Source organism: Echeneis naucrates, chromosome 20 (assembly GCF_900963305.1).
Source record: "Echeneis naucrates chromosome 20, fEcheNa1.1, whole genome shotgun sequence".
Taxonomy (NCBI): Eukaryota; Metazoa; Chordata; class Actinopteri; order Carangiformes; family Echeneidae; genus Echeneis; species Echeneis naucrates.
The window spans coordinates 17942737-17962731 of record NC_042530.1 but is presented as its reverse complement, the minus strand read 5'-3'; positions in this window follow the sequence as shown (position 1 = coordinate 17962731).

The window sequence follows — 19995 nt, the reverse complement described above, 5'->3', positions numbered from 1 at the left end:
CGAGACAGACAAACAATCACTCACACTCAGACCTATGGACAATTTAGAGTCACCAATCAACCCAAACATGATGTCTTTGGACGGTGGGAGGAAATCGGAGTACTGGGAGGAAACTCAAACAGGCAAAAGGAGAACATGCAAGCTCTGCACAGAAAATCCCCATGCTGGGAACCAAACCTGCAACCTTCTTATTGTGGGACAACAGTGCAAACCACTATTCCACTGTGCTGCCCTTAGTACCAAACACTGCCTGTAAATTCACTCATTGGAGCTAACTTCTTCACTCTCAGATGGGTGCAGGATTTGAAAAATATTTGCACAGATATACACAGCTCATCCTCTTTAATTAAAATTGGCCAATTTGTGTTTGCACATCTAAACCACAGTCACACATACAACTGGATTATGATTGGGTCTCAAGAAGGGCAGAGGAGTGCCCGAGTATGAGTGCCTGTATGCGTGCCAGGGCCCTCTGTGCCTGGAACCCAGCCAGTCACTAATAAATAAAATAGTGGAATAAATCCAGCTATAATGCAGAGGACAGAAGAGATGGGAGAGAGTGCAGTGGAGGTGAGGGCTGGTCAGTCAAGGCAAAGATGACTTAAAACAGTTTGGACAATCAAAAAGAAAGAATCATTAACTTTTTTCCCCTGTGCTCCCCCTGTATCAAAACGTTGAATGTGGAGTCTAAATGATAGAATTCATTGTGAAGCACTTTTTCAATGTAGGAACTAGAGAGAGAAAGAAAGTGGGGGGGGCTAAATCAGAAAAAAAAAAGAGAGAGTGAGGAAATTGACAAATATCTGAAGAGTGATGGAGAAAAGACATGGGAGGAGCTGGAAGTTCAGTTGTTGGCCAGCTGCTACGTGGTCTCATGCCTACATCCTGGAGCTGTCAGCAGACAGACGAACAAACATTCATTAATTCATCTTCTACCACTTATCTATTTTTGGGTTTTGGGGGGTGCTGTAGCTAATCCCAGCTCACATTGGGTGAGGGCAGTGTACATCCTTGTCGCCAGTAAATTGCCCATGGCCTGGGAACCGAACCGGAGACCTTCTTGTTGTGAGGCAACAGCGCTAACAACTATGCTGCTGTGATGCAACACACAAACCTGCAAATTCGCATGAATGCAGTCATAGGCATTCTCTCTTTCAAAACTCATTAGCCAAGTGACATTCACACCTACATAATGTCCCCGGAGAACCAGCTCTGGGGCCATGGAATGTCACCTCGCTGGGGGGGAAGGAGCTGGAACTTGTGCAGGAGGTGGAATGCTACCAGTTGGATCTGGTAGGGCTTACTTCTATGCACAGCCTTGGTTCTGGATCCCTACTCCTGGAGAGGAGTTGGACTCTATCCTTCTCTGGAGTTGGTCATGGGGTGAGGCTGCGCACCACTACGTTGGAGTTTTCCCTGGTGGACGAGAGGGTCGCCTCCCTATGCCTCAGGGTTGTGAGGGTGGGGGGGGGGGACTATGACTGTTGTGTGTGCATATGCACCAAACAGCAATTCGAAGTATTTGGCTTTCTTGGAGATTCTGAATCGGGTCCTATATGGGGCTCCAGTAGGGGACTCCATAGTCCTATTGGGGGATGTGGGCAATGATGGAGACACCTGGAGGGGCGTGATTGCGAGGAACGGCCTTCCTGATCTAAACCTAAGCGGTGGTTTGTTGGTGGACTTCTGTGCTAGCCATGGACTGTCCATAACGAACACCATGTTCAACCATAAGGATGAGATCCGTCCAGAAATGTTGAAGGCTCTAGGTGTTGAGGGGCTGTCGCGGTTGACACGCCTTTTCAATATTGCATGGGAGTCTGGAACAGTACCAAAGGAGTGGCAGACCGGGTTGGTGGTTCCCTTGTTTAAAAAGGGGGACCACAGGATGTGTGCCAATTACTGTGGCATCACACTCCTCAGCCTTCCTGGGAAAGTCTTCTACAAGGTGCTGGAAAGGAGAATCTGAGAACCTCAGATTGAAGAGGAGCAATGCGGATTCTATCCTGGGCGTGGAACAACGGAGCAGATCTTTACTCTTGCATGTATCCTGGAGGGGGCCTGGGAGTATGCCCATCCAATTTACATGTGTTTTGTGGACTTGGAGAAGGCGATTGACCGGGTTCCCCCGAGATATGTTGTGGGAGGTGCTGCGAGAGTATGGGGTGAGGGGGTCTCTGCTGAGGGCCATCTTATCTTTGTATTCCCAAAGCGAGAACTGTGTCCGGGTTCTCTGCAATAAGTTGGACATGTTTCAGGTGGGGGTTGGTTGGGGTTGGCCTCCGCCAGGGCTGCGCTTTGTCACCAATTCTGTTAGTGATATTCATGGACAGGATGTCAAGGGGTAGTCGTGGGGGAGGAGGGCTGCAATTCAGGGAGCTGAGGGTTACATCCCTGCTTTTTGTGGATGATGTGGTCCTATTGGCTCCATTGGTCTGTGACTTCCAGTGCTCACTGGACAGGTTCACAGCCGAGTGTGAAGCGGCTGCGATGAGGATCAGCACCTCTAAATCGGAGGCCATGGTTCTTAGCAGGAAACCGGTGGGATGCGTACTCTGGGTAGGAAATGAGTCTTTACCCCAAGTGAAAGAGTTCAAGTATCTCGGGGTCTTGTTCACAAGTGAGGGTAAGATGGAGCATGAGATTGGCCGGAGAATCGGAGCAGCAGTTGTGGTGTTGCGTTCAGCACTACAGCACTGTTGTGACGAAGAGAGAGCTGAGCCAGAAGGCAAAGCTCTCTATCTACTGGTCAGTCTTTGTTCCTACCTTCACCTATGGTTATGAGCGATGGGTCATAACAAAACAAAACACAATACACAATTTGTAAAAATGAAATCTTGTCTGTTTGTTAATGGAGGATGAGTGATTAGTGTAAACGAAGAAAATACTACATTAGTTCCATTATGACTCCTTAAATAAGAACCCCAGGAAGTTAAACAGCTTGAAATAATATTTTCCATATTCTATGGACACAAAATACAGCCCCTAATGCACAGTTATTAAAATATAAGTTCATTTATTGATCAAGCTGCTGTAAAAGGTTTGTAAGACACATGACTTCCGTAGAGGAATATTTTGACATTTAGGAAAATACACATAATTGTTTCCTTGTCAGAAGCTACATGAGACAGCATTTTCACTGTCAATATGCTGAATATGAAGCTGGAGTCAGCAGCTAGTTAGCTTTGCATAAAAACTTGAGATTGAAGGGAAAAGGCAGAAAAAAATATTTAATGTTTAATTTAATAATACCCTTTTGTCATTTGTCTATACATAATTTTAGTCAATTTGATATGCTCCTGAGATATTGCCTGTGCACAGAATGTGCTTCGTTGCTGCTTATAACTGTTCTGTAGAAATTAAAAGAAAATTCATAGACAGTCCGTAGTCATAAATTTCTGATTTTCCACAGCCAGTAAAGACATGCGTGAAAATGTTCTTTTCTCAGTTCATTTGGTTGTGTGCTCTGTGATGTTGTGATTAACTAATAATCATTTCATTGTGTTTTACAGTGAATCAGATAAAACCATGTCCACCAAATAATAATAATAACCACAACAAGCAGAGAAAACTGTACTTATCAAAACGATCCATTTATCTTTGTTTTATGTATAACTTCAAACTTGGGTGAATGAAAGGCGGAGTTAAAATCCAAACACCGCCCTTATGCCCTGAAGCTAAAGGGAGAAATTCGATTGGACCACATTCATTATGGAGTCCTGAATTGTTGGAGTTCTGGGGAAGTTCTGAAGAGGAGAACTTCCCCAGGAGACCTGACGAAACAATAACAACCACAACCGAACAAGAAACTCAGAAGTCAGAATTTAGCTGCTAAGCTACAGGGGCTAAGTTCCAAGTTAAACCTGAAGCTGAAGCTGCTGGAGGCTGGAACAAGTCTGGCTGCACGGCACTCAGCCTCCAGCGTCTCGAGTTGCAGTGGTAACCTGAAGGGCCTTGACGCGGCCGCTCTCGTCGGACATCTACTCTGCCCGGGTGAATCGCCAACACAAAGTAAGGTTGCGTTTATCTGCTCTTCCAGCTGACAGTTCTGAGTGGTGCAAGGCATGGCTACTAGACAATGCTAACCCAAATTTTAGTTTCAAAAAATCCTTGTATTTGACAAACAACCTCCCGTTCATTCACCCAAATTCTCAAGTTAGTCACCAGCTGCTTGATTATCATTGTTATATCATGTCATTCAATTTACATATCCGAGGTCTTTAGTTTATGAATTTGATCTGCACCTGTATATAACGAGCACACGCTTTGATTTATCCGTTATTAATTAATAAAATCCAAAGAAAATTTAAGCCATTGTTACACTCCTTCCTTCAGTAATTTTTCACAGTAAAGAGCATCCCTTCCAGATTGAGACTTGATAAGAGGCAATAGTATAAATAAAAATAAATATAAATATAAATAATCTTTGGCACAACAACAATAATATATATATATATATATATCCTCTGAAAAAAAGGGCATGGGGGTGGTGGGTGACTTAAAAAAAAAAAAAGATTATTTGTCGGGCTGATTTCGGTCAAGAAACACAAGCATGTTCAGTTTCTTTGGCTTGACGCTGGACCTCACTGTGCTGAACATTCACTGTCAAGTTTATATTTTGTCTGCTGGCTGAACGACTCCGCTATACCCAGCTGGTGGGAGGGGCCTCCACTGATGCAGGGCAACTGATCGGTTTAATTGGGTAAACTGTGAGGGATGGTGATTTTTGAGATGCTGTCTTAAATTGGTTGTTGTGGAATGACAGATAATCATTTATGTTGCTTATATATTTATACTTATTATTTACACATTAACAGGGTGAGCCAGAGTTAAGCCAGAGTGAGTGTATGATGCTGTGTTGAGTAAATACATATGCACCAGTTGTGCTACCATTTTTTACCGAGACCATTTTCTTACATAGCCGGCAAATCGCGTCTTCCAGATTTGCGGGTTTGATTTGGCTTAAAATCAAAATAATCCTACAACGAAGAAGTTGTACTACATTTAGAAACAATCTCTATCCTGTGTCTCGTTTTCCAAATTTAGCGTCAAAATGATGCTACAGCTGAAAGCAGGATTACAATTTAGTCCCTCCCCAAATGACCGATCGTCCAATCATAATTTAGCTGAAACCAGTTGGACTTGCAGACTTCCTGCATTACGACAGGGCAGTGTCAAGCGACATTTTTTCTTTCTTTCTTTATTATCAACACTAAACAAAAACTCCAGTGAAAACCAAACGTGTACTAGCTTAATGTGATGGGCATTTCTCAATACTGCCTCTAATTAAATTGCTTTGATTGGGGTTAAACAAAGAAAGAGAGAGTGAAAGCATTATTGACCCCATAAAGCCAGTGGTTAGGCAGTATTGTAGGTCCTAATAATTCACTGAGCATTCCCCAGAACTCTTCTTCAACTATTAAACAACATAGAGCTGTAACAAAAGAACTTAGTCAGACTTAGATGTTGACAGCATAGCGGTTAGCACTGTTGCCTCACAGCAAGATGGTCATGGTTTCAATTCCCCCCCTTTCTGTGTGGACTTTGCATGTTTTCCCCTTGCTGGCATGCGTTTCCACCAGGTACTTGGGTTTCTTCCCACAGCCCAAAGACATGCATGTCTACAATGATTCGTGACTCTAAATAACCCATAAGCAAGTGTGAGTGGTTGTTAAATTTTGCATGTCTCTATGTGTTGGGCCTGTGATGGATTGGTGACCAGGGATCGGAGCTGCCCTGCTCTTGACCACGACCAGCCTCTGGCCGATCGTCCTCTGTCGCTCTTTCCCTCTCTCCCTGCTCATTTTCAGCGGTTGGTAGACATACTCTATTGGCCAAAAACCACTGAATACGCATCTGAGAATGACCCTTTCTTTTCATTCTCTTAATTTCTACCAAACATTATTAATAATGTTAACACAAAAAAGCAATTTACAAAAAAAGTATGTATATTTTCTGTATTACATTAGTGAACGCTAATGCTAACTAATAGCTTAACTAAATGTTTCTCAGCCTTGAACCGAGTGACAGCAGCAATTAATGTTCTTTCAAACATTTATGACAACCATGGGGATTTGTAACTTACCAACAAGCCAACAAGTCTACAAAATGTCATTGAGCGGTTTTCCGTGTGGTCGTCTGATAGTCTTCTGTCAGATGGTGGACCTTCCTGTTTGACACATTATTGCCACGGTTGGGCATGGAATTGCATTCACCTATTAACTGTCATTCTCAAGCAAAACCACAGATGAGTGACAGGACAGGGTCACTTTAGGGAGCCAATTAGATTTCTGATGGGGCCAGTGCCCTTGTGGCCCCACCCCTAGCGTGAATCAAAAGTCCTTAGAAAATTACCAGGAGAGGGGCTTCAATTTTTTCAGACCTCTCTACCATGCATTTTGTTTAGTTTACATCAGTCATCAGGGAGCATCAGGTAACAAATGCAAAAGAGTCGCCTTCAGAAAAGAAACAACTCAGTTGTTGAGTTGCAGGATGGGTCACTTGTAAGAATTGAGGGTTTAGTACTTTCTGGTGGAACACACTGTATTTTGTTTAAAGAACTGCAGAAGGAGGAAAGCAAGCTGCGTAGGGATGAAACACTTAATATTGCATCAAGCTTTGTGTATGAAGTGTCTTGAGGGGAACAATGTGTATGCCATACAACCAGAGTCAATGAAATTCAAATGCATCATGATTAAGTGAAGGAAGTCAAGGGCTAAAACAGACTTAGAATAAAGTGCACTATCTATATAAAATAAAGATACTTTTAATTAGAATACTTATCTACTAGTATATAGAAGTATACTTTTCAAAGTAAATCAAATTTGTATTACAAATGACTCAAACAATAAGTACACTTTTCATAAAAAATACTAATCTCCTACTATGAGTGCTTTGAAATGAAGCATACTTTTTAAAAGTTTACGTTAGAATAATTTGCAATACACTTATAATATAGTACACTTCTAAGAAGTAAACTGAAGTACAACTGTAATTATGACAAAATTACTATGTTTAATTTTAGTATATTGAAGATGAAACTTAATCACACATATTTTAAAGTACACTTTTGAAAAGTATATATTAGATATAAATATATTTGAAATATAATTAAATATATACTTTTTCACCCTGGTAGGCCCATTACATGTTTGCTGCCTGCGAGTAAGCGTGTGTGTGTGTGTGTGTTGCGTTGACTTTTGTGATATCACAAATAGCCAAGGGAATGTTGAATAGGGGTTTTTAAGAACATAAACAGACATGGAGTAATCTGAAATCAACAGAGTCCATAAAAACAAATAGATATGTGGCATCCAACAAAAGACTGAGACTTCTTCTAAATTCAAAGGCAAGCATTTGTTGCTCTGCGATTATGCAAGGTCAGGGTAAGTCAGACAGTTGTGTTCTCATCTTCATTTGTGTTTATTTTCCCCTCACTAAATAGACTGAGAGAAGGGCCTGTACCTTTGAGGTGATAAGATCCTCCCGGCTTGGTCTTTGTGCTGACCTTGGGTGCTGCAAAGTAAAAATCAATGCTCTTTCAGAGGGATATAAGACTGTATTCACTTTCTGCCAAGGTACTGTGCATCTTCCAAACAGTGCAAGAGAAAACCTCTGGTGTCAGTGGAGGGTTATCTGAACAGATAGACACATACAGACAGAGCCCTTGGTGTAGACATTAAAGGATAGGATGAGAGTGTAGCAGATACTGGTACTCGGGTATTAAGATGGTCAGCTTCATTTGTCTCAAATCAAACCTGCCTCCCTCACGCTTTTGGACTATTAACGCACATAAACCAGACGTATATATATATATATATATATATATATATATATATATATATATATATAGCAACTAACCCTTTGATTCACAACATATGCACACCCCTTCTAATGCACAACATGGCTCAAAAATGACCTGCATTCATTTGCCAGGTTATTTCATGCTGGCTGAGGTTTTCTTTGTTCTATCTTTTGAAATCAATTTATTTTATGATTGAATATTCCAAGTATTCTTTAAATATCTTGTTTTTGATAACTGCCAATCATTATTAATTATTATAAGTGTGATTTAAAATGAAATCACTTTAGCAGTGAGTGGGGCCAAACACTTATGTATTTAATATTGGAAACATGTTTATTTGTCATTTTTGTCACACACACACACACACACACACACACATACCTCTGACCTCAGATAACTTGGCTATTGAACTGAACTGTAGTTTAACAACTGTAAACAAAATAAAATAACACTGAACACATCACACATTCTTACACGGCTCACAAATGATGAGTATGTGTTTGTGCTCCTTGCGCACAGGCTTGGTGCACTGGGAACACTAGCTGCTGCCTTTTCTGTCCTTCGAAAGTGGGCAGATCGTGCACCTCTTCCTCTTTCTTAGGCCCACCTGTGTGGTGACTTCTTGTGGCTGTTTTTTCATCCCACATCTTCCCATTGCCTCAGTAATGTGCTTTTGAAGTTTGGGTGTTCCCTCTATGTGCCTCTTCATATGTGGCATGACAAGCTCTTTGCCCAGCTCTTTAATAGACAGCCAGTGTGCATTGCTAGTAGTTTTTATACACTATCATACCGGAGCACAGAAGATGTTCAAATTTGTTCAAATAGCACATGCTTTTTACAGCAAAACATAAACTCGACCAAATCCAGACAGTTCATGGTAAAGACAATCAAATACAATACAATCAAAATCAAAATGCCTTAAATCAAATTTAAACTAATTTAATTAAGGCAGCTCAGAAAAACAATTTAGCAATAGCTCTTAATTGTGAAATTAATTTCTATAAAGCCAACTCCAATTAGGCCAATGAATGCACATCAAGAGGTTAGTCTGTACTTAACACAGTAATCCACATAGTAGCAAATCACATAATGCTGTTTGATTCTGTTAAAGAAACACAAAAATATTAACCTTAAACAAAAAGAAAATATATATAAAACCCAACAGAGCACAGTAGAGTTTTAGGCAAAATCATGAAGATACATTTTCTTCTGTAATCCTTACACGTTCAGGTCCATATATCCCCTTCATTCTGTGCCTCTGCAGTAATGAGAACTTTCCAATTTCGATATTAACTAGATAGAGTCAAAAACTTGTTAGAGGATTTAGAAGTTGGATAGCGTCACAATCTTTTCTAAGTCACAGTAAAAAGAACAAAGTAGTGTGTGGGAGAAGCAGAGGTGCTTTAAACTTTTCTTAGGGAGACACTGGGAGGGCAGGTGCTGGCAGATTTAGCTGTACAGTATTGCTTTCCCCCAACTAGATCAGAAAATCCATGCAAGTACATTAGCAGACCTGCTAATTGCTGGGCTGTGTGTGTCTAATTGCACACATTGATCTGTCCACAACCTCCTCCAGTTGAAATGCCATTGTGAAATTAAAGCCCTAAATTGAACAGATAAAGGATTTTGTGCCAAATGATTCAGAACCCTAAACCCGAACCCTAAAATGAGGAGGCAGCTGAAGATGGTGAATGTACAAACTCCTGGTGAATTTTTTTCATCAGAGCTCTTTCAGTTTATAGTGACACATTCTGTTTAAACTAGAATTCTAGTCAAACATTCATACTTAAACCTTTTAGGGATTACTTCCATAACAGAAATAATCAATATACTTACAATAACTTAAATTCTGGTAGAAAAAAATCATATGTGTTGATGGCGAAAATTTAAAATATTAAGAGAAGTATTTTTTAAAAAGTTGAAGAAAAGCTGGACTACCACAAATGTATAATCTATACAGTTTTGAAATATTAACTCATCTACCTTTTTTCATCTGTTAAATAATAAAAGACTACTGCAAAGACACTCACAACCTGACATGACCCTTTGCAAACTGTCTCAAAGAACTTTAAACTATGTGACTCTGTGGAATCTAATGCTTGTGTCACCAATGTAATTGTGATGACCCTTCCCAGCAAGTGTGCCTGTTGCTTGTAAAATTGCTTTTTCTGAAGGGCACCACAGTGCGTTTGGCAATCGGGGGAGACAAGTAAATTTGATAAAATAAGACAAATTACAATACACAACTGGTGGAAGAGAACAATAAAAAATACAGAATGCAGCACAGATGGCTCTCTCTCTCTCTCTCTCTCTCTCTCTCTCTCTCTCTCTCTCTCTCTCTCTCTCTCTCTCTCTCTCTCTTCCACTCTCAACCCAACCGGTCGAGGCAGATGGCCCCCCCCCTGAGCCTGGTTCTGCTCGAGGTTTCTGCCTCTTAAAGGAAGTTTTTCCTTGCCACTGTTGCCAAGTGCTTGCTCATCGGGGGATCTGTTGGGTCTCTTTAAATAAATTTATAAAGAGTTTGGTCTAGACCTGCTCTATATGTAAAGTGCCTTGATGCAACTTTGTTATGATTTGGCGCTATACAAATAAATGTGATTTGATTTAGATGACCCGACAAAGACATGCACAGCACAGAGACTCAATACACACAAGGGAGGAAAGGGTGAGTGAACACAGGTGAAACTGACACACAAGGAAATATTCCTCAAAAATAAAACAGGAAATGAATCAAGCATGCAAATGTTCAAAGTTCAAATCACACAATTTGAACAGTTTGTAATTCTTGACACAGCAACATACTCAACCCACCACCATTTGTGATGTGCCAGGCAAGGAAACCAGGACCCAGAATGCAGTTAATCAAAAAAGTAAAAGTTTATTCATAAAGTATCAACCAAACAATCAGTACACACAGTACAATGAAAAAACAAAGTAGCAACTAAAATCCTCTGTAAAAGTAACCACCAGTAAGGCAAACAAAAAATCACCAGAAAACTGGGAAACAGGCAAAAATCAAAGTACAACAGAAAATAGTGTCAAGCACCAAACTCACTATACAGGAGTAAAACGATCGCGGGACAAGGGGTGAGAGATCTCTGGGAAGACAGGAGCAAGTACTGGAGGAATCAAAGAGGATATTCTGGCACTGGGGACAGAGAGAGTGTGGCAGAACGAGCTGCAGGTGTGCTGAGAGCCCAGTGCTCCTGGAGATCGTCCCGTCCCATGACACCCTGCAGGGAGGGAGAGAGGAGTTAACTGGGGAACAGGAGATCAGGACCACAACAATTTCAGTGTTGAGAGTAAACAACAAAATATGTATAAAAATTACAAAGAAATAATATAAAAGAGGGCATAATAAAAAGTAAAAAATAAATAAATACCTAAAGTTAAAAATAAAAGTTCTAGGATTAGCAATAAATTATGAATCATAAAGATGAGAAATTAATAAAATCATTGACATAAATGTTGAAAATGTGAAACTAACTAAAATCATAAAAATGGTAAAACTTATAAAAATACTAATGAAGGCCAAACTAAACTGATAGGTCTTCAGGTTGAGTTTAAAAATCTCAGCTCAGCGCTTCTCAGATCCTGTCACAGACTTGGGTTAGGGTTAGGGTTAGGGGTACCGTCTGGGAGCATGTAACTAAAAGCAGCATCACCAAATGTTTTAGTTCAACTTGGTAGAACAATCAAATGAGAAGAGCTCGATGATCTGCTGGGTCTTCTTGGTTTGTAAAATTAAAACATCTCAGAGATGTAGTCTGGAGCGAGGCTATGCAGTGAATTACAAAACTTTTAAAACTATTGTGAATTAATACAACTAAGTGTAAAGATTTCAAAATTGGCATGATTTGTGCTCTTGTTCTGGTCTTTGTCAGAGCTCTAGTTGCATGCAGCCTCTTTATGGTACTTTGGGAAAGACCAGTAAGGACAGCATTATATAAGCCGAGCTGGCTGGTTTTTAAGGCGTGCATTATTTTCTCAGTGTTGCTCGGAGAGAGAAGTGGCCTTAATTGGCAATGTTCTGAAGCTGGTAAGAAGATGTTCTGGTGGTACTGCATTTGTGCGGTTTCCAGTTTAGTCCAAATGCATAAATGCTTGGAGGCCAGTTCCCCTCTGTGCATGTAAGTCTAAATGGTTGTTTCTCTGTATGGTGGCCCAGTGATAGACTGCCAACCTACCCAGGGTGTTAACTGGTTCCAGCATCTCCCATGATCCTGATTGATAATCATCTTAAATAATGAATGAATGAATGAAAAACAGCTCTCACCCAGTGTGAGCTTGGATTGTCTCCAGCACCCCGTGACCCAGAAACAGATAAGTGGTAAAAGATGAGCGAATGAATGAATGAATAAATAATAGTTTACAAATAGCAAATAAGGTGAAATTGCAGAGCAAAAACAAATGATAGATATTGATTAAACTACACTTTTACACAAGGAAACACATAAGCCATCCTATTTAAAAAAATATTCAAATTTAATGAAGAAACTTTATTTTTGGACCAGTGTTGGGCAAGAACAGAAAAGACCAAGACAATTGAGAGATTGCTCCAGAGGCCAAATAAAATACAAAAACTCCAAACAAAGTGTTCTTGTGGCTGATTGTAAACATGTGTACTGTGCATTACTGAGCATGCAAGCACAGAGATACACAATGCTGACCTAAAGTCAAATGTACAGTTTTGCCTCAGGTGTTTGTGATGACTTTGAACCAGTCATTATGGCTGTGTGGGCCCTTGGCAAACATAGCCAGTGTCCTCAGACAGAGTAAATATGGAGCTACTATCTACCCCAAAGCACACTTGTGCTCACATAGAAAGAAACCTCATAGCAGCTGTCTGTTGGTTTTAATCTATTGTATATATAACAGGCAATTTTTCTGATTGTTGTAGAATATGAAGAGCCAGATGTCCTTAATCAGAGTTCTTCTTGTGTCTACCTAACACCAGTATTTTAGGTGTAGCAGCTCAACTTTACATTGAGCCTTCTAAAAGTTAAGCTAGGGGATGCAGTAAGCTATGCCTCGTTATTTTGCTTTGTATTCAACCCCCCAAAATTACATCATCTATCTAAGATTGTGCTCTCCTGAAATACCTCCATTCCAACATCTAATTGGCGAGCCAGTATGTGCCAGGGGGAACATTACACTGCATTCCTAAATGGTTACTCTGGGCCAGTGCACAGGACATTTAGTTAAAGTTGGTCATTCTTTGTCCCTGGAGAGCCGGTAAAGAGTTTGCCACATTGGCTGGAAGAAAGTGAAAAGGCATATAATGTGCTGTAGATGACAGGATTCTGCTGTAGGGTCCCTGGATGGAGTTAAAATTGCAGGCCACACAGTATGGAGCTAAGTAATGCCCTAATGCATCTTGCTAATAAGCTGTAAATAATCAGCCAGGCTTCACTCTTCTTTTTCTGTTTTTGTGGCATAGTGACTACACAGGGAATGCGTCTCCCCTGGAACAGCTTTCTTTTACAGCATTACCGTAGTATTGCATGGAAGTAAATTAAAGACAACGAGACTTTAGCATTCTCTCAGTGACCATTTGTTTTTGCAATAAATCAATGTGAAATCATGCGGGCATTTCTTTTCCTTTTCAAAACATACCACAGCTGTAGGCAACATAGCAAGGGAAGTTAGAGTTTGTGCCATACCTGTGATGTGATACTTTGGAATCTCAAAGTGGCACTCATGCCTTTATTTCATATATTTGGTATTCCCTACAAGAGAAAGTTTGTATTTTCACTTCTTACTCCTTCAAAACCATAATTGCGTCACTGTTTTAAAGCTCAACCTCACCTTCTTTGCCAGTTTTTAGTCAGTAGTCACTTCCAAGCAGTCCAGGTGTCCTCATCTTCAGTAACATTTGTGAACTGGTCAATAAACTGCTGAGTTATGTATTGGTTGTATTGTGTCTGTACTGTGCATCCACTAATTCATTTTAAACGCTTAAATATTCCAAGGTTTATCAAAATGTCTCAGATTCTGTCAAGTTGTTACGTGTAAAGAGACAACTATAAAGTCAACCTGGAGTTTTCCCCTGTGGTTTAGTATTTCAGCTCATTATTTTGGTTTTTCATGATGCAGTTTTACTGTTTGTTACTGTATTACTAATTTCATCAAGTCAAGTGTAAATGTGTGGAGGAGCTTTCAAAGGAAGACTCTTCGAGTCAAAGGACCATTGCATTATGGGTTGAAATAGTTGCTACTTTCCTGTAGAGAACTGTAATGTGCATGTTTGACATCTTGCCTGCTCAAAAGTATACCAGCTTTTATCAAAAACCTGAAATTGCTCCTATTCTTCTAGAAAGATGTGCTCTGGATAAACAGTGATGGGAAGAGCTTTTCACAATCCTCTTATTCTTCCTCTGGCTCTTCAAATCAGAGCTTGGGTGTCAAGAGGAGGAGGAGTGGAGGTGGAAAACTACAATGTGATCTTAGTTTCCAAAAAACACAAATTGCTGCACTTGGCAGATTTAAACGTTTAAATTGTGATGTAAAATTGTTTCAAAGCAAATGAATTTATTTCATCCTCTGGGTCACATGCTGCTGTCAGCACTAGCATTCATAAAAACACCATCATGTCCAGCAGTATACAGTTGTTTGCAAATAAAGGGTGATGATGAAGCATCCCATCTGAAGCCTGTTTAAAATCTCATATCTTCTCCACTGTGGCTGACGTAAAAAGCTGATCTAAATGTGCTCTCTCACAGGAAATCATTAAATCTCACTTCATCCCTAACACTGAACCGAATTCAATTTTATCATATTATCCTCTTATGTTGGTGATTGGAAGTGAGTGACAGATTTTTCCACCCATAAATAAGAAATATGAGATTCATAAACTGCATTTTATACCCACTACATTCCCATATTTAGGCAATGATTTGATATGGGTTTTTATGGTTTTTATTGCTGAATAATTACCTCGCACGAAAACATATGTATACAGTATATGGTACGAGTGTAATAATCTACATTTTTCATCATCATCACATAATCATCACATTATTATTCAATAAAATAAGGAACATGACAACAAAGTGAACAGTCTCTGTCTGTTTAATGACATTGGTTGTAAAAGATCATTAGCCAAATACATAAACACACACAAACATAAAAAGCTAAATGACCCTGGACACCCTGGTGTCCAGGGTCATTATTTTTTTCTAGTCAAGTTAATTTGGGGCATTGGTAGTTTCTGAGTACAAAAGGATAAGCACTCTATCAAGTTAGCCCCTGGAACACCTGCATCTTGAACTTTGGCTTCAAGTACAATTGAATTAATGGAGCAATACTGACCATTTGAAATTACTACTTATTGGAAGAAAAGAATATCTTAATTGTTCAGAGAAAACACAATGACACACGCTCTGTTTGAAGCAAAACAAACATTAAGGCCAGAATTTGACATAGAAAAACATTATTGTGCTCCAAGTGGGATTTCCTGGTAAAACGCAGAAAAATTTAATCACATTACACATGTTGAATAAAACAACAATAATCTAAGATCATCTGTAGCAGCTGTCTTAAAATTTAGTTTCAGTGCAGTCAGGCATCAAAGGGCATTCGTAATAAACGTCATAATAACAGTGGTATTCAACACAACCCCTCTGTATTGCCTGTTTCACGTGCCCTAGTCCAGATAGCCCACAAAACACAGGGCTGGAGCGTTAACTTCAAGTGAGTTATGGAGAGGGGAATATAAGATTCTCTGGCACTATTTCTTTTTGAACTTGACGTATCCGTACCTCTGATCAGAAGGGAGCAGAACTCCAATGACAGTGGGTGGGATGTGTTCATACAAACCCTGCATGCTTCATCAGCCAGCCTGTTCATGTGCAGGTGCTACAAGTCAGTATGCTGTTGCCCCATAATTTTCCCACAGGTATTGATGATTTTTCTTATTTCTTATTTTGCCAGACCAGCATTAGAAAACAACACAATTTTCTCTCATTTAACACGTTAAAACTGAGTGGTCGGCTGCGTAATTATGGGGTGCAGCTTTAATGTTTTGGTTCAGTGTCACTCTTTTTATCAAGTCAAGTGTGTGTGGAGTAGCTTTCATGGATAGACACACTGAGTTTTAACTACAAATTCATTCTGACAAATGTCTACATGAATAAATTATTCATTGCTTCACTATGTGGTGTGTAATTTCACACCTCCTGTGGTGTGTGACTCACTAGTGTAAACATGCCTGATGACTCTATGAATAAAACTGCACCCTTTGTGCATGCCACATAACGAGACCTTTCTTACAACCAAATTAATTGCTCGTCTAATGAATCCCTCGCTGAAAAAATAGCAGCTCCTCTGCTTGTCTCCCATAATAGTAGCAGTTCTGCCAGTTTCAAAATTCTCAGCCTCACTCATATTTTTCTCTGATAGGAGGATTTCTGAGGGATAAGATTGTCACTAGTGTATGGATATTCAATGCAACTACTATTAGCTAAATACATTGTGGATCCACTTCTATGCATTGAAGCATCCAGACCCCTCAGGTCACCTGGGAAAACTCCCCCAGTGTCTCCAGAGTAAAAACCAAACTTGATGGAGCAGCCTCTAGCTCCTAGTCTCCACACCTGTGGAAAAAATTACCTGAAGGACTTTAATCATTGCTCTTTGCATCAGTGCACTATCGAATTACATAAATAACCTCTTTTCAGTGTTGTGCCAGAAGACCCATTGAATCCCGTTAAAAAGTTAAATTTATGCCAGTGTTGATCTGATTAATTTAGAAGTAGCTTTCTTACCTGATTTGATTACTATTGTCATGTTCAGGGTGCGGGAGTGTGGGAAACGAGGACCCAAATGCATGAGCAACAGACTGAGGTTGAGGTGAGAAATGAAAAACCAATTAATGAAAAACCAAAAACCACAAAAATTACTGTTGCTGTGAACAGAGGACACCAGAGAGACAACATTGACAACTACAAGGACAAAACAGAAAATATGACTTAAATACACAGTGACTAAACAAGACACAGGTGAACCACATTAGGCATGTGGGTCCAAAAAGACCCACTTATGGAAGAGTGTAGGGTCCAGTCACTCCTGCATCTGAGGGTTAATGTAGTAGTGAATTATCGAGCATCTCAGGGCATGTTTCATATAGAGCAGATCTACACCAAAGGATACTCCTCATTATATTATTTAATATGTAATATTCACTCAAGGAGCAATCCTGCCTGCCCACTCTGGACTTTTGAGCTCAAGGCTGGTGCTTGGTGATTCATCTTGCTACTGAGGTACTACAAGACAAGGTTTCTCAGTTATGTGGCGTCGCATCACACTATTATTTAAATTACATAATGTTATGCTATATGTCACAACTCCACACAATTCATTGACTTGATAATTAATTAGTTTGAACGGTGGTTTGCAGGCAAAGTTGTATTTTGTTCAGCATCTTGTCTTACCCGTTTCATCATCCTCATTTGTCGTTTCAAACTGCGAGCTTATTTTAGGAAAAAAGTTGGCAATTTTGGCACATTTGGCTGTGTCTCTTTCGAGTTAATCTTCACCTTCTCCGCACCACTGTTGCTATTTGACTTTCCACCTTCATACATCCCTGCATTGACCGTGCATACAAACATAGTGTGCACGAGCATGGATATGTTACGTTACCACCGACTGCAAAAGAGTAGAGACTTCCACCGGAGGCGGCCCAGGGCCAAGGACAGCGGCCGGTAGGAGCAGCATACGTGATATATTTAAATTCAGTGCCATGAAATAATAAAATAAATAAATAAATTTAAAAAAGTGAACACCGGACACCTCCACTAAACTCGCCACTCCGGACCTGTTTACACATACTTTAAAAGTCCAGTTTTGGTCGGACTACCACAATATTTCGTTTTTTTCAGGTGTCATGTAAATGTAGAGAGTGTTGGCAACTTAGCACATTGTCACTAAATTTACATGTACTTACATGTAATTACATGTACCATTGTATTAACTCTGTGCAGTCCCCCTAGTGGACGCCAGCGTCCCAAAAAATTAACATATGAAAGACGCGCTTCATGCAGCGACAGTAGGCGGGGTTTAATGAATTTTTCAACGCAGACGCTTTTAACACACTTTCAGCTGCATGCACAAGAATTTTGACGTTTCTGGGTGCTCCGGTTTTATTATAGTTACTGAAAATGTGTCGGACAACAAGCGGCATCACATCATAAACAAAGGGACTGTAAACATATGTGTACTATCTTTACCCCGTTTTTTTCACCTCCAAGAAATTCTATACTGTCATAGAAACAACACCAAAGTGCAGAAATTGAGTTTATTTCCCAATAAAGGTTTCAACAAGCCTGCTCACCAAAAACAAAAAAAGTCGCACGTAGTTTTCTGTCTCTGTGAAATACAAACATTCTCCTTTATTTACTCTCCGCTCCGTGTCAACGCGTAAACAATGGACATTTCAACTAAAAGTGTGTTTTTACTGCCCCAAGTTTTAATGTAATTGTGAAATTTATAATAAAAGACAGTACAGTAAATTTCATAAAGTCATTGTTCGAAAGTCTTTGTTAATTTCAGCCATCCCTGACAGTCGTGTGTTTACCTCTGAGTCATAAAGCTTCAAAATAACAACATAAAACAGCAAAAATAGGTCGTGTTTGAATAGGTTTTGGACACCATATATTCAGCCCTATAAATGCAATTTTCAAATGAAATTTTACTTTTGTAACTGGTGTTCCTAAAAGCAGTCATGTCTGTGATTGGCCCCAAAAAGTTATCTGTTAAAAAAAATACATCACTGAAATCTTGCAGTGTGAATTTTAGCCAAAATGGAACATTTTGGATAGGTTTGGCACACTGGAGATCACCAAGGAGCACTGTTTGGTTAAAAACTCTATAGTTCCTCAGTAGTTTTACCTATCAACCTATAATTTGGTACACATGTGGATAGGGAGTGTGGGAACCATATATGTAAACCTGTTTCATTGTGAACATTTTGAGATATCACTGTTTTCACAAAAAAGTTCTAACCCGTTTTTTATTTTTCCAAAAAATATAGTTTTTTCAATGGCCCTATTTTTTAGGGAATGACTCAATTAAAGGAGAGCCAGAAAGAGGGTGTGAGAGAGATCAGTCATTGACAAATGCAGTATTGAATAATAGGTAAATAACAATCCTACTGCTGCACAGCAACACAACTGGATTTGTTAAAAGAATTATTTGTCCTTCTTTTTAGACATTAACTCCCAGAGAGGCTTTTAGGAAACAGGGAAATATTCCTTGGCTGGATTCAAACTTGAGATCTTGCAATTACAGGGCATGCGCACTAACCACTCAACCACTTGCATTGCCTGCTATTGGGTTTTACCAACACATAATATATTAACTTTAGCATGACAAACAGTAGCAGTTGAAAACAAGGCTTCATCTATTAACCTGAGGTAGTTAGACATTAATACGTGCCTTGAAAAAAAGTCTCTTACTTTCCAGAGTTGGAAGTAAATAACGTTTCAGCTACTGCAGATACAGAAAGGCAACACATGGTAGTTATGAGCTAAGGATTTGACCATATGCAATTCAGGCAGCCTTGTTAATGTTAATATTGTTCCATGCTTCTTTTAAGCCCTCTGAATTCCTGGGTCTGAATGCTTCTATGTAAATAAAAATCAAGTTTCTGTGGAGCCAATGTAGAATTAGTATCCAGATTTGCCAGGATCAGCTGGGACAGAAGTTTTAATTCTAGAAGTTCCCTCAGTGCTCAGTAATGATTAGTCTAATGAAACAAAAGAGGAGATTGTATGACAGGGTGGAGGTTTTGACCCCAAAAGCAGCCAGACAGGTGGAACGGTCAAATAGGTTTTATTGAAACACAAAGTACACAAAGGCAGTCCAGAGTGAAACTAAAAGGTGGGAGAGAGTGCTGGGGCACGGAGTGAGACACTGGATTAACAGAGAACTGGAGTGTTAGAGTCAAGATAAGGTAGTACAAGAAAGCTCTTTTTCAAAGTACTTATTCGACGCGAGGAAGAGCCATATAGCACTCAGGCACTGAGGCTGAGGTCCGCAGCTGTTTTATAGGCCTGGAGATGTTGATTGGCAACAGGTGGGTGAAATCAGCCTCAGAGCCACCGGGGGGAATGGGAGCAACCTCTGGGGAAAGGTAAGCAACACACACACACAGCACAGACAGGAAAAGGGTGGTGGGGGATGCTGGAGCCAAT